This window comes from Rhinolophus sinicus, chromosome 12 (genome assembly GCF_057876585.1).
Source record: "Rhinolophus sinicus isolate RSI-liver-muscle chromosome 12, RSI-T2T, whole genome shotgun sequence".
In the NCBI taxonomy this organism is placed as follows: domain Eukaryota; kingdom Metazoa; phylum Chordata; class Mammalia; order Chiroptera; family Rhinolophidae; genus Rhinolophus; species Rhinolophus sinicus.
Genome location: NC_142512.1, coordinates 51,714,319 through 51,730,297, shown reverse-complemented (window position 1 = coordinate 51,730,297; position 15,979 = coordinate 51,714,319). Strand labels below are relative to the sequence as shown.

The 15,979-nt window shown below is 51.3% G+C and overlaps 1 long non-coding RNA gene across 2 annotated transcripts; it reads left to right on the top strand.

The window, feature by feature from the left end:
• Positions 1–3,210: 3,210 nt before the first annotated feature.
• LOC141568936 (uncharacterized) lies at positions 3,211–5,004 on the top strand. 2 transcript variants are annotated; one of them, XR_012492274.2, is made up of 3 exons: positions 3,211–3,350; positions 4,210–4,324; positions 4,494–5,004. It is a non-coding gene; the product is annotated as an uncharacterized LOC141568936 (long non-coding RNA). The 2 variants fall into 2 exon arrangements; XR_012492273.2 differs by having other exon boundaries at positions 4,207–4,324.
• The last annotated feature ends 10,975 nt before the right edge of the window (positions 5,005–15,979 follow it).

Sequence of the window (15,979 nt, the reverse complement as noted above, 5' to 3'; positions counted from 1 at the left end):
CGACCCCTTCCTGAAAGGACCAACCTTAACAGCCTGACCCTAAATGAGTATCCAGAATAACAGGGCTTAGCATCACCACCACATCCTGGGTCGGGGGCTCCACGTAGAAACACCCACCAGTTCATCCTAAACAAATCATTAAAAGCCGTTCACACATTATAATGCAAAGAGACCATCAGTCTGCAAACTCAGATGGTTGCGTTGTCATCACACAGCATTAGGCAGTCTGACCACCAAGGCCTACAGGCCCAAACAACGTTACCGGAAGGCCAACTTTACTAGAAGTCCCGGGGAATAAGAATGTCTTGTTCCCAAGTGGCATTTGCTTGGGAAGCTGTGGGGACAGAGTCCCAGAGAGCAATTTCCAGGCTCTCGGCCTGACGTGGAAAGGTGCTGACTTGGGTAGTAGATGGCCATCAGCTGTTACCCGTTAGCCATTAGCCACTGGCATAATTGCTGGGGCTGAGCTAGCAAGCGCGGATTGCAGTTAGCAAGTGGGGTCGGTTGACAAAGAAGTGGATGGCAGGTTCCGAATAGTGTGGCTCCTGTTTCCTGTGTCTCCAACCCAGCCGCCAGTGAGAATATAGTGGTATGACTCCCCTATCTATGGCTCCGTGGGCGTTCCTTTTTGGCCTCACCATATCCTGCCTTCTTATGCGGGGAGCAGAGGCCCCGCATGACACCCCACACACCCCGCAGACAGAAGCCTGAGCCCCAGCAGGAGTTTCTTGCAGGACCCTTGCTCCAAGCCGCCAGCTGTGGGTTACGATTATGTAGGCTGTGTATCTCCCCTAACTGCAGGATGGTGGGAGTCTTGTGGTCTAAGGTACCCTGCCCCTAGGCACCCCTGACTGTAGCCAGTCTGCTTTCCTTCCCCCTCATTCACCACCCCATACAGGACTCCCTTCCAATCCTCCCACCCTCCCTGTTTAGGGAACCTAAACTTCCTTTTGTTTTATGATACAGAGCGAGTCAATGTTTCTTTGTCTCAATCTTCTTCCATCTAGCGGTACCCAGGGGCCAGCAGGCCCATTAAGGTGTTTTCCAGGCCCATTAAGGTGTTTTCCCAAACAAAAAGAACCACGTAAATCTTTCCTGCCTGAGAGTAAAAGGCTCCTAATGCAGCCAGCTTTTAAAGTAACTGTTTCTGGTCTCCTTGCAAGCTACACCTGCAAAGCCCTTGCTAGCTGCCCGGCACAGAGCGAGCCAGACTCCGAAGCTGTCAGATAAGCAGGTGGGATTGCTCACTGTAGGAATGGCGAGATGGTGGCTAGGGTACTGTCAGGTGATGAGGCCCTGACGCCCGCTATGGAAGACCCAGGGTCCAGCTCGGTTCCTTTGTTCTTTTCCTTGGGGGAATCCAGCTGCTTTGAGAGAATGTCCTCACAGCCTTGCCAGGAAACAGACTTCAGTGAAGCTGGAAGCAGGTCTGAGGTCCACTGTGTTATCATCAAACAGAGCACAGCTCTTTTGGAATAGGGCGTAGGAGGAGGCCTGGGTGACCTTGGGCAAGTCACCTCCCTTGTCCTGTCCTCCCAGCTGGCCTGGAGCTCCTCCGCAGTAGAACTGTATTTCTGGGAAGGTAGGAAAAGAAACAGAGCTGGGAACCACCCCGGAGAGAAGCCCATAGCCCCTCCCAGCCCCCTTCAGGACCAGGCCCCCACTGTGGCCCAGAGCATCTGTGCCTAATTTGCAGCAGCCGGTCGGGCCAGCAGGAAGGGGCAGGGAGGGGAGGGCAGAGCACACAGGGCCCAGGAATCTGCCCGCCTCTTTAATGAAGAAGTAATTCAGTTAGCCCGGATTTCCCTGTCAGCAGCTTTTATTAAATGCAGGAACGGCCACACTATTAGGGGCCTGAAGAGAAGCTGGGGAACCGTGGGGATGGCAGGGGGAAGCGAGCAGAGCAAGGCAAGTTGTTAAGCAGATTAGGAGGGGGGAGAATGAGAAAAATAAAGAAAAGAGAAAAAGCAAAATGGGGCCGCAGAGAAGGAAATCAAGCACAAAGCAGCCCAGATGAGGCGAAGGCAGGGGGCTGCCTCTATTGTGTTCCCCACAGACTTAATCAGGAACGAATACAATCCTGCCTCATTTGAAAAGCCTGCACACCATTCCGGCCTTCCATAGCCCCACAACTCGGTAAGGATTGGGGAAACACAATAGCCACACTGAAATAATAACACAGGCAATGGAGATTTGTAGGCTCCCAGACAAGAGGTCAAAGTAATATGCTCTGTTGCGGTGCCCCCTGCAGACAGCTGGGGCCTGCCGGGAGCCCAGAGGTGGCTGCTCTGCGCTGGGGTGCAAAGTGGGGGAGGGGAGGAGTGTGCTGTAAAAAAACGAACCGAACCAAAACAACATTTATTGTGCAGTTTTAGGTCCTTCGGTCTGTATCAACTCTCACTGATCCTATTAAAGTATTAATATTATTATCCTTATTTTATACATAAGTAAACTGAGTCTCAGGTTAATTCAGGGGTTAATAAACTATGGCTTATAGGACAAATCTGGCCCACTTCCGGTTTGTGTAAATAAAGTTTTATTGGAACACAGCCACACCCATTCATTTAGTTACTGCCTAAGGCTACTTTTCAAGCTATGAGGAAGAGTTGAGTAACAGTGCCAGAGATCCTGTGGCCCACAAAGGCTAAATTATTTACTCTCCAGCCCTTTCCAGAAAATGTTTGCTGATCTCTGGGTTAAATGGTCTGTTCAAAGGTACAGAACCGGAAAGAGACAGAACTGGCGTTTCAATCCAGCTTCGTTCCTGAAGCTCTGTAGCAAAGGGAGACCCTAAAAGGCTCCAAATGGGAAGGGGCAGGGTGGTGTGGGAGCCAGTGTGATGGGGGAGGCAAGAAGGTAGAACCAGCCAGTCTGTTCCAGCTGGACCATGGATGGTAGACCCAGGCCATTGGGGGGTCTCCAGGAAGTGTGGGTCTTTATAACCTGTCCAGCAACAAACCTGTCTGCCAGGACTAAGACTTTTTTGGCTGCAGAAAGACGGACTAACATCTCAGCTTCTGCCACACCCATCCCTGGAGCCTGGAGTGGGTCCAGTGAGCCTTGGGCCAGCCTGGCCAAGATGGTGCTGAGCCAGGCTTGCAGGGTTCCCTTTGTCCTCGTCCACCCCTCTTTTAGACCAATCAGTGTCCTCTGGACTGGAATTTGCCTTGGGCTTTCCTGCCCAGGCCAGCTTGGCTGTGTAATTAACGCTCAGCTGAAGCTGCAGAGGGCCTTGTGTGACCAAGGACCACGCCGGGCTCCCAGCCTTGAATGAGGGGCAGGTCTCCGTCTGTGTTGCTGCTCCCGCTCATGGCGATCACAGCAGAGGAGCTTGAAAGCCAGGAGATGCAGTGAGTCCATCTGGGAAACCGTGGGCTAAGGTACCTCCCAGATGGAGAACACCGGCCCTGCTGAAACGTACAGTCTGACAAAATGGATGGGGGCGGGGGGAATCTGCTCAGAAAACATCTCCAACGCACTGGGATGGTCTGGTCAGTCCATCCTGTCCACGACTGCTGATGCTAAGAGGGTACCGTTAGGAATCACTCTCAGCGTCATACTATCTAGCATTTCATTCACTCAGGAAACATGGACTGAGCAGGCGCTGTTCTGGGCCCAGAGGAAACAGTGGAGAGCAAACAAGTCCTCTGACCCTGACCTTTCAGAGAGGGCAACCAAAAATCCTACCCAAGCCAATTCATTAATGTGTGATCTAATTTCAGGATGCAGAAGTGTTATGTAAACGAGGCAGGGAAGGGGTGAGACCTGAGACCTGAGTGAAGCACAGCAGTGAGTCGTGTGAACATGTAGGGAAAAGTGTTCCAGGCAGAGGGAACAGCCAAGGAGAAGGCCCTGAGGTGGGGAAGAGCTTGGCCTGATTGAGGAGCAGTGGCAGGCCTGTGCTGGAGGCTAGTGCGGAGTGCAGTGGGAGACGCGGTAGAGAGGTCGGCAGGGGACAGGTCACATAGGGGCAAGGACTTTGGCTGTCACTGAGTGAGAGGGAAGCCCTGAGGGAGGGAAATGGAGCCCGAGAGCAGAGGCTGGTCAGCGGGAGTTTTTCTACAAAGAGGAGCAGAGAGCTGTGGTACTAGCCAGAGGGGTGGGGGCTCAGAAAGTTTGCTTTTTCTTTTCGAAGCTGGAGTCCTCTTTGCCCCTTTCCAGCAAATCTAAATCTATGTTAAACTAAAAAATTATTTTTTAAAAAAGCAGTGGGGGAAAAAAGATGCACAGAAGGAAGGATCCTCCTTTTTTGCAAGACTTTATCCATGTGTGAGCCAGAACTGCAGGCCGTCTTGACACCATCAAGGGAGACATCAGTCACCTGGTAAGAGCCTCGGGGTGGTGAGAGAAGGGAGCGCCTGAATATTGTCAAGCCTCTGAATTATCCAAGTTTGCAACCCCACCTCCCACCCCCAGGCTTTTCTTTATGTGAAATAATAAACCCTTGTTGTTACAGTACTTTTAGGTAAAATTTCTTTTTCTGTTACTTGCAGCTGAAAGCATCCTAACTGGTCCGTTTCAAGACCCAGCCTTGTTCCTGTGGCCCAGATGGGCCTGGACCAAACTGTCACCCATTACCCATCTATGCTGCCCCCCCTCCCGTCTTAGGTTGTGTTGCCCAGGGCCAAGCCACCCTTGAGCCAGCCAGTCCTGTGTGGGGCTCCAGCTTAATTAATCTTGCGTCCAGCGCTGGTGCCAGAGTCATGCCTGCGGGGCCTGGGAGCTGATTGTGCTGGAGCAAAACAAAAGGGAACCGCCAGACTGTGACAGACTGATCTTAAAATGAGTACAACACACATCATATCCAGAGTCAATGCATTATATTCCTAATAAATAATGGGTTACTGCAGGTTAAGTGTCTGTTGCCGCATTCCAATTGTTGATATTTAATTAGCTCTAAAATTAAAGTGTTCTTTTATTGCCACGCTGCTCGGACTGCTTTATCCCTAATTGATGGAGATTGAAGTGTCTTCCAAAGATCCTGGCATCCCTTTGTCAGCCCAGAGTGTGAGAGGATTTTAATGAAAATGTTTGACATTTCAAAGTGCGACATAAATATCTGTAAATTAAGCAAAAGACGGTGTTTTTGTTATATTTCACAATCCTGTTGCCGATGGGTGAGGAAACACTTTTTAATAGGGATGGTGTTTTATGAGTGGGGTGACGGCTAAGGGATGCTTCGGGCTGGCTCTGACAAAGTGGTGGAAGGGGTCAGCCATCTCTTACTGGGGAGATGGTTGCTTTCCATGTTTGGGTCATTTGGAAAGGAGGCAGCGAGAAGTGGAACTTTCTCGAGGCCCCTCTGCTTGTCTGTGGGTGAGGGGTGGGGAAGGATGGCCATAGAAAAAGGACTGGCTTTGGGCCAACGTGGGTTTGAACCCAGCGCTGTCACTTACAGGTTGAGTGACCTGCAGCAAGTTACTTGGTCCTTTGAATTTCAGTTTCCTAATCCTCAAATACAGAAAATGGAATCTACTTCTCAGGGCCATCATGAGAATAAGCTAAGGTCATGTTGGCAGAAGAGCTGAGCTCGGGCCACAGCAGCTACCCAATAAATGGCAGCGATTATTGGTCCCTTTTGTAAAGTTCTGAATTTATATTTGAAGATTACTTAACCGGCCACTATGAGTAAGGCAGAGTGAGGCTCTCAGCTGGCCTTTGAGGGTTAAGCTTATTGCTTCATCCAACTCCAGACCTCTTTGCTGTGGTGACATCTTGAGAAGGGGTAAGGGACCCCTAGCCTGGCTCGGCAGAGGGTCTGACCAACCCCTTGCATAAACTCCCATTTGCTGCTCTTTATCTAAGATGCTCCCAGCTCTCCTCTCGGACTTAGATCCTGCCCAAATCTCAAACGCTAATGTACGTGCCACGTCTCTTCCACTTGACTTCCTGGCATTCGTTCCCTATTGCTGTGTCACAAATTACCACAAAACTTAGCGATTTAAACAACACACACTTATTATCTAGCCATCTCTGTGGGTCAGGAATCTGGTCAGGGTTTACCTGGGTCCTCTGCTTCAAGGTCTCTCAGAAACTGAAATCAAGGCCAGGGCCAAGGTCTCATCTGAAGGCTCAACTGACCAAGCTCACGTGACCACAGACTGGAAACTAAAACTTTAACCCCAACCTCATAGAGCTAGCCAAGGGATAACTAAGCCCACAGCAGGAGTTTGTGTATTGCAGTCTGTCTGACCCCAGCCTGTCTCCTGAGTTCAGATTTTCCTTCAGACTGCCCAGTCCTATCAGAATCTGAATGGCCAAGTCCTTGTGCCAAGGTTGATTTAAAACCAGGGGAGTGAGGAAGGCTGATTTCATTCATTTGGAAGGGATCTTAAAGACTTAATTCCATTCCCAACTATGGCTGGAGGCCTCTCTACAAATGGCTGTACCACTGCCCTGGTAATCCATTCCACCCAAAACATCTCTGGAAGTTTGAGAGTATCTTCCTTAATAGAATCAAGTCTGTCTTCTTCTTGCTTTCACCAACAACTCTCTTTGGGTCACTTTAACTACCCTTGTGATAGTCCTAAGTGCCATCTGTCCAATATTCTGCTTCTGCCTCCTCCACACACATGGTGGAGTTGCACTAACTGGCCCATTGTGGTTGGATGGTACCATGTGACCACTTCTGACCAGTGAGTTGAGTCACTTCTGGGCTGAGCATTTAATGGGTAACGTGAGACCCACGGTGACTCTCGTTTCTCTCTGCAGTGGTGATCAGCAAAGTTCCTGGGTTCCAGACCAAGGACAGTGACATGCAGGGGCAAGGCCCCTGAGGACATATGGCAGGAATTAGAAATAGACTTTGAATGTTTGTTATTGCAGCCTCCCCTATCCTATCCTAACTCAGGCGCCCCCTCTTCAGTTCCACCCTTTAGTTCAGTAGTCCCTGCCATTGAGGGAAGGGCACGTTGAGTAGACACTGGGGCAGTTGGGATGTTGGCTTGCAAGACAGCAGAAATTGGCTCCATCGGCATTTCCTCGGCGGCAGGTGCACAGCCTGAAGGCTGCGGGAGGCCAGAGGCAACGAGCTGCCGCCCTGTATGATCCCATTTCCCACCGAACGTGGCATGAAAGCGACGGCGATCCTCACCACAAAGAACAGAGCCTCCTGGAGCTCTGACTCGGGCCCCACACGAGTCGGGGAGGGGGCAGTCTCCTCAGCTGAGGCACCCTGGGTCTCCCCCAGTACGCCGCACATTTTGGGGAGAGAAGTTCTGTACCTGTGCACATCACGCTGTTCTTGCTTCCCTAGGATCAGCACATTCATCACCTGGAAACAACACCTGACGCCGGGGCCAGGGGGCTGATGGGTAAGTTTGCACATTCCACTTCCATTTATTGTCCTTTCTGTACCTTTGTTGTTGGGTTGAGAGGGCACGTTGGACCAGATAGGATGCAAAATGTGTTATTTTCTGGGTTTCTGACTATCGGCTAAAATACATCGCGTGACTTGCGAAGTTCAAACACACTTATGAAAAATAGCAGATGCCTGGGAAAGTCGACAATTAGCTTTGGGAATAGAAAGCTAATCAGAAGCATAGCTCTGACAGCAATTATTTGATCCTGTCTTCCTGAGGATGTTACTGATGCTCATTAGCCACAAGACACGCACTGACGCACGCACACTCACACACGCGCACCAGGTCTCAGGTGGCAACAGGCACTCACGGCCTCATTCCTTCCCCAGCATCTCTACACCATCACCTTGAAGGAATGAGAGAACAAAGACTCATAGGCGCGTGTCCCAGGGGAGACCCAGGCGGGAACACTGGAGATACCGATTCTCGCAGGCGTCTGCAAACCCACAAGCAATTTTAAAAAGTAAATGGGGGTCAAACTTTATCAGGGGAAGCCAGTGACAGGAACTCCATGACCCAGGACGTAAATTGTGCTCAGACTCTCGCTTCTAAGAATGCTTTCTCCCCTCTTGTCTTGTCATGCAGGATTTCTAACTTCTCTCCCATCCAAACCCCAGTACCCAGGCATGGCCTGCAGACAATTTCACCAGTTGCATTCATTTTGCAGGTAGCTTGGCTCCAAGGTGGAACAAACTTCCCAATGCAAAGTGGGGACCTCTCCAAGGTACAAAGCCAAGGTAATAATCTTTGGGTCCTTGCAGAAAAGGGATGGAACCTTGTCTGGCCCTGCCCCAATGCTCCTCACCCCAAATTCATCGCCACCCCCAAAAGCATCTGTGCTCTAAACACCACACACCCTTGCGATTTGCCAAGCTGCCCCTAGCACAGCAATAGAAGGACTTGTCCTAACTCCAGAGCAACTTCTTGTGACTGAGTCTGTCCTAAACCAGCACTGAGATGACCCTGAAAAGACTCTGTGCCTACACCTGTGGGACTCTGCTGCTTAGATCAGGTGTGGAGTCCGCCAGGCTGGAGGGACCCCTCAGCTGTGAGCTCTGATGGCAGCCAGAGCCATGACTTTCAACTGCGTGGGTGTATTCCTGCTGAGGAAAGTTTTATGTGCTGAGTGTCCATAATGGGATTTAATTGTGATGATTTGGTATTGAATTCCCCTTAACAATCAGGGGGAATGGATCCTGACTGTTTGTAAATGTGTTTGCAAATAGCGGCATGATTAGACTGGTGTCTGCAACTCCACCCTTTGTGTGCTGAGCAGAGGGGAGGAGGTGGGCTTCTCGGCTGTGGTGGGTGAGTGCACAAGGCTACTCTCTGCCCCAGAGTCTCCCCTCCACGGACTTGTGGTCAGGCTGGGTTATGTGGGTGGTATGTGATCAATTGTATGTGCTCATGTAGGTGGGAACTTAAGCCACGATGGTTTAGAATAACAAATATCATCAATATTTATGTGACATAATGGGTAGTAATAAATATTATAAATATTACCAGTGCTGTAAGCATTTCACATGTATGATCTAATGTACATTTCACATGTAATGATCCTGCCCATAAGCCTGTGAGATAGATGATAGGGTTATGCCCCCAAAGAGAGAGTTGATGTTGAGTAACTTGCCCACGGTCACTAGGCACAAAGTAGAAAGCCTGGGACTTGAATCTAGAATGTCTGCCTTCAGGGGTCGTGGCTTAACTACTATACTGTGTGTTAAACCTAAAGTTTGGTATGACCCGGTACTGATCAAAGAGTGGCAGAGTATATTAGTTATCCATTTCTGTGTAACAAATCACCCCAAAACGTAGCAGTTTAAGACAATACCCATTTATTATGTCACAGTTTCTGGCATTAGGAATCTGGGTATGGCTACAGGCTGCCATCGAGGTGTCGGCCAGGGTTGAGGCCCCATCTGAAGGCTTGTTTGGGGAAGGAGTCACTTCCAAGTTCACTTCAGATGGTTGTTGGCCAGAGGTTGCCCTCAGGTCCTTGTCATACAAAGAAATCCTGCACGTTGCCCTTAGTCTCCAGTCCCTGAGAAGTCACACTGATACTTTATGGCACAAGGCCTCCCACCCCCACCATCAGTCACACTGAAATATAGACTATCTCACTGGCCCAAGGCTCCAGGTAAATAAAGATACTCTCATCAGGCAGGACATTCCAAAGGCTTAGAGGTGACCTCCCAGGAGCTGAGGGAAAAGTCCAGCCCTCTCTTTGGTCAAGATGAATCCCTTCACTGCACAAATACAGACTGGGTTCCTGACCTCAAGGAATCTGCTTCCTAGTGGGGAAGACAGATCAACAGATACACATGCAACTGCCACCGCCACCGACAGTAAATAATCAACACTGGAACTACAGATGGTCCTCAGCCCTGAGAAAGAGAGTCAGGGATAGCTCAGAGTGCTGAGACAGACGAGCAGAGAGACGCTTCATGAACAGGATGGAGACGGAAGACTCTGTCTCAAGACCTGAAGAAGGAGAGTAAACCATCGTGCGCGGTAAGAGCTAGAGTGAAAGCATTATATGTGACAGCAGATAGAACAAGGACAAACATGTAGAGGAGAAAGAGGGTTTGGTGTGTGCAAGGCACAGAAAAGAAACTGACGTGGCTGGAAAAGTGAGCCAGAGGGAGGGGGCATTTGGGCCTCGTGCATAGCGTTGCCGGTCACCGTGAGACGTCGGGAATTTATTCCAAGAGCAGTGGAAATAAAACACACGAATCCAGCTGGACCATTGTGTTTGATTTCCAACTCCAAGGAAAGGGGTGTTGAGTGTGAAGCACACAGGGTGTCTAAAAACAAACCCAAACAAAACTTGTCATCCTGCATGGCTGCACCCTGGGGAGAGGGTCTCTCAGAGAATCAGCTCAGGGGACCCTCTTGGGAGAAAGAAAGCTATTGGTGGGGAGCAGAGGGAATCTCCCAAAGGCAAGAGAAAGAATCTAAGACTCTCTTTTCTTTGCACAACTGGAGAGCACTTGGTGTCATGTGGGTTTTGAAGAGCCTCAGGGGCAGATCTTGCTGATGGCTGCTGTGCGGCCTGTGGTGGCAGAAACAGCAGAGTGTGGGTGACATTTCAGGGACCCTCCCTTGTGCTCAGGAATCCTAAGAGAGCTGATTTTGCTCTGCACAAAGTTGGAAGCCTGGGGTGGAAATCAGTGTATTGTGTGTATGGGGGGGGTGGGGGGGGGGAAGGTGAGTCAGTGTTTGAACCAGTCTCTGAGATTATGTGAAAGTCTGTGTTTCCCTTGATTCAGCTTTTTTAGACCAGTCTAGTTCCTTCTTCCTTCAGGGGCACAGGGATAGATCTGTGGCTGGTCAGGATGGGGGAGAAAAATGAAGCAGGGTAAGGGGGAGAGCGTGTCATTGGGAGGTGGGGACTGGCAGTTCCGGCTCTTATTCCAGTGTCACCTCATCAGACGGTCTTCCCCAAGTGATACAAAACAGCAACAGCCCCGAGCTACCTTTCCTCCATTCAGCCCTCCAAATCCATGCCCCATCTTTCTACCCTGCTCTGTGCCACAGAAAGCTGATGGAGACCCATCAACCGGGCCCCCTCGTCCTCTATTTCCCAGTAGGGCTTGGCCAGTGGAAATCCCTGGCAGGAGACTGGAAGGCAGGCAGAGAACCCGGCCTCTCCTTGGCAGACACGGGAGGTTAGCTGAGGTCCCGTTGCCTTTCCAGCTGCAGCTCGCTCCAGGTTTCGGTCACTGCTCTCTTTTCTTGCTTGCTCAGGCCAGGAAGGGTTGCTGGCTGGCTTCCCACGCTGACTGGTCCAGGGTGACAGGCCTTCCCTGATTGCCTCCCTTTGACCCTGCCCACATCTTCATCCCTTTAAAAAATCTCCCGTTAGGCCAGGTGAGGACTCGTCCGTGTCCAGCCTCATCTGTGACCGATGCGCTCTCCTCCCTACAATCTTTATCCCCCTACCCTGCTTTATTGTCCTTCGAAGTACAGATCATTCTTACATTGCATCGTACACGTATCATTGATGTCTACAGTCTGTCTCCCACTAAAACACAAGCTGTGTGAGGGTAGGGTCTCTGCTTTGGTCATTCTGGAGTCCCTGGTGCCTAGTGCAGAGCCCACATGAGCTGAGCGTTTGTTGAGTGAATCATCAATGGGAGCACACCGCCTGCACTTTGTCACCCCTCTGCCCACTGGCCTTTCAGGAACTTCCGTGGAAAGTTAGAGTTAGTGGTGGGGTAAGGCTGTCAGGAACACAGGCCCCAGGGCACCTCAGAGGAGGCAGGGAAAGCAGGAGCTCATGGGGAGGAGAGTGAGGTGTTTCTTGTCTGAACCACACTCACACCGGGAAATAAAATGCTTTCACCTTTATTAGCACTGATAAAAATAATAGTCCATTCTCCAGGCTTTTAAATCTTACTTGATTGTCATTTTCCAAGCCAAGCTGCTGAGCATAGCAGAAACAACAGGTTTGATGAGGTTAAATCACCCTCAGCGGCTGGAACTTCTGCCAACACAAGACCCTAAGTCATGCCAAGTGTTTCCTCTTCACCTTGGAGACCACCTAGAAGAAGAGGCAGATAGGGCTGGATCAGAGCTCTTTGGACATTGCATCCCTGCCCCCAACTTGATCCAGCACCAAAAGTAATAATAATGACAGGGGTGAAGTTCCTGGGTACTAGGCCCGGACTGCCCAGGTTCAAATCCTGGCTCTGCACTTATTAGCTGTGCAACCTTGGGCAAGTTACTCCGTGTCTCTGGGCCTCTCATTTCTGAAACAGGGAAGATGATAATGGTACGTAATTGTGAGACTATTGCAAGGATGAAATGGGTTAATATAGATAAAGTGCTAAGAACAGCATCTGGCTCATGGTAAGCACCTGTTTGTTTATTTGTCGGTTATTACTATTATTTATTGGGAGCGTACTCTATGTCAAGCATAACCGAGGCAGGATCTCATCATCCCTGATGAGCAAATGACATTGAAGTGTAATGGGGTTAATAACCCGCATCCAAGGTCACACGTCTCGTTGAGGGCAGAGCCAGGATGTAAGGCAGGCAGGGGTCTTCCTGGCAGCTGCTCCTGCTCATTTCTCCCTGTCATTCTCCAAGATGAGTTGGGGGCTGCACATTCAGCTGAAGGTGTCAGAGTTTGGCTAATGCCCTGGAAGGCAGAGCAAGGGTGGGGCTGGGGATCCACAGGGAGGGGAGACTTCCTGGGAGCGTCCCAATGTCAGCTACACCCATGGTGACCACACACCCAGGTTTCCTGTCTTGTCCCTTCCGGAAAGACAGATAAGATGGGGAAGGATGGGGGTGTGGGTGGGAGGGGAAGTGAGGAAGGGAGCAGGGGGGCACGCACCCCCTGAGTGCAGATGGGCAGGGACACACGCATTCCTCCATAGATAGTACTATTCCTATTGATCTACCTTATTTTCAGAAGCAAATTGATCTTGGCTTTTAACAACTTATCTAGGACAGAGACGTCTCTCGGAAGCCTTGTCACGTGGTAGGCAGCCTGGGGTGCCCGTGTTTGTGAGAGCTGCACCGCCAGACCTCCATCCTCTCGCAAGTGCCAAGGTCAGTGGCAAAGCCTGCAGGCTGGGCGGGGCCTCCACCCTGACAGCAGCAGCAGAACTAGACGATCTGCTTTTGCTTTTGACAGATTTTCCCCGGAGGGCCTCGGACCTCCTGGCTGGTGTGGGGAGGAAAGTCATCCAGGACGGGAAGATGTACAGTTTTGGAGAAGGGCCAGGCAAACAAAGACCCCTCCCAGTGGGCAATGTGGGAGGGCAGTGTGGACAAGTGCCCAAGAGGTACGTTTGGCCAGACAATTCTGCCCAACAGCCTGGCCTCAGTCTCCAGAAGACTGGCCCTGGGGGAACTGTCTGCCCCTTTGAGAAGAGCCTGTTGTTAAAAATGTCAGGACTATTTACTTACAGAGCAGGTGACAAGAGTGCTTCTCTCTCGTAATTAAACGGAAGGGCATGTGATGTGGAGTGAATGTTGCTTTGTCCCTGGGCAGAACAACCCGGGCACCATGGACAGGGGTCATCGGGGGTCCTCCTGGTCCCTCCAACGGTTGCCATGGCAGAGAAGTCCCGGTAGGTGGGCTGCAGGCGGGAGGAGAGAAGCCCCTCCAGCTGTGAGACCTGGGCGTACGCCCTCATGCCCTCGGCACGCAGAACCGAGCGCCGTCCGTGTCTCAGTAAAAGGAGGGAGGTGAGAGTTATTACCCGTCACATGAACCCAAGATGAAATTTAGCAGCCCGAGGTGGGCATTCACCGCTGATAAAAATCTGTCTCTCTGCCAGCTTCAAGTGCTGCTTAAAAAGCTAATGTATAATTTAAACGGTGCAGTTTGGGAATGGGCTTCCACAGGGTGGCAGCTGAGCCTCTCAAGGCGGGTAGGAAAGCCCTGGAGGAACAGCCGAGCTGGAGGGAGAGGGAGACGGGGAAGCCAGGTGCTAGTTCTGTAAGGGCAGGTGACTAAGGTGTGCAGACGCTCAGCTGCATCTCTGCCAGACAAGGACCTGCCTGCTTCTCGGCCAGAGCTTTCCTGGGAACCTCAGGTCTTCAAGGAGCCACTAAGTGACGTGACATTGCTGGCCTCTGAGCGGTTCTGGCCATGGGACAGAACGCCGAGAGTGGCCCTTGCAGGGCGTGCTGATGGGAGGGAAACCGCAGGTGTCCAGGAGGTGGGCCCTGTTGGAAGAATGTCCGGCACAGCCAGCCCATCACGGCCCCTGCATAGGGCTGAACAGTGCCCCTCACCTAATTCATGCCCACCTGGAACCTCAGAACGTGGCCTGAATTTGGAAATAGGGTCTCTGAAGATGAATTAAAGGGAGGTTACACTTGGTTAGGGTGGGCCCTAGATCCGACGCCTGGCATCCTTATAGAAGAGGAGAGACACAGCCATGCACAGAGGGGAGATGGCCATGTGACACTGGAGGCAGAGACTGGAGTGGTGCAGCCACAAGCCAAGGAGTTCCAGCAACGACCAGAAGCTGGACGAGGCACGGAAGGACCCTCCCCTCAAGCCTTCAGCGGGAGGATATTCCCGACAACATCTCGACTTCAGACTTCTGGGCTCAGAACTGTGAGTGAGTAAATTCTGTTGTTTTAAGCCACCCAGGTGGTGGTGATTTGTTGCAGCAGCCACAGGAAACAAATATGCCCCCTAGCGCTCTCAAGTTCTGTTGACCTGCTGAAGTTCACATTTGTTTCGTCCAACCTGTCCTAGGGGTGTTCTAGGCACCAGGGCCCCACCCTGGACATCTATATGGCTTTTCATCACTTACACCCTTGGCCTCCTATGTCTCTGTGGAACAGGCAGGACCAGGGTCACAAATCCCATTTTGCAGCTGGAGAAACAAAGGCCCATGGGGCTGGGACGTAGATGTGGCTTTCTGTGGTACGCTGCGCAACAAGTAGAATGTATAATGAGGCAGGAGGTGTGGTGATTCCCAGAGTCCCTTGGGCCCAGCACCTCAGCAGGTCCCTCACTCTGCCTGGCTCATGTTGGGCCATAGCAGGACAGGCAGCTGGCATTTGTGTCCTGGGGCTCCCCCCTTGTCCTGGTTGGCCTCCCTGCAGTACCCTGGTCTCTCTGTATGACAGCAGCTGAACCTCCCCTCTCTCCCCCCTTACTGCCACCCTCAGCTGCCCTGAGATAGGGGCCTCCTTTATCTCCCACACATCGTCTCACTGACTGCAGCCCCAACTTGGGTCCAAATGGATGCTTACGACCTGTGGGAGGGCTCCTTACGGCGGCTAAGGGGTCCTTGGCTTGCCACTGGTGACAGACAAGCACATCGATAATCGTAAAAGGAGGTAAAGCTTATAGTCTGGGCTGTTTCGGGTACCAGAGGAAAAAAACAATGTATGAATTGCAATGATGAAAGATTTACCTCATGTGTCAGAGCAGATAGAGGGGCTGGCTGGAAATTATTGCAGCCGGGAAGAGTTGTGTTTTAGGATCTGCCCCAGGTATTAATTTGTGGCGGACTTATCCTGTCAGGAACATACAATGCTCATGGTGTCGAGAAGTAATACTTTAAAGGGTCTGAATGCCAATTGGCTGGGAGCTGGGGGTCGGAGCCAGGAGGCAGCTGATTCCCCTTAGCAAGGTTTTTCCAATAAGTTCCAGATGAAAAGCGTGAGGCTGCAGAGTAATATCATCTTTGGAGACTCTCAAACTAGATCTGTTCCCGTCCATTGTGCCAGCGCGTGGATCCTCCTCCTCCTGTGCCCAGAGTGATGCCATCTCTCCCACTCATGGCGGGGGGGGGGGGGGGTCTGGCAGGCTTCAGTCTGCAGGGCTCTGGCAGATTGCCCAGACTCCTGAGTCTGGAGGTTGGGCATGGTGGGCTCTGCCGCGTCCTGCGAGACTCCAAGTCTTGTAGGCCTCCTCCCTCAAGTTCAAAGGGAAGCACAGAGACTGGGGCGAGGCCCCTGCAGACTAATCAGGAAAGGGCATTCTGTGACCCTGTGGGGACGGAGTCCCAGACAGCAGTTTCCAGGCTCTCGGCCTCATGAGGAAAGGTGCTGGCTCGGATATTAGTTGGCCATTAGCTGTAACCAGTTGGCCACCAACTATAACTAGTTGGCCATTAGCCATGACTGTTTTGTACATA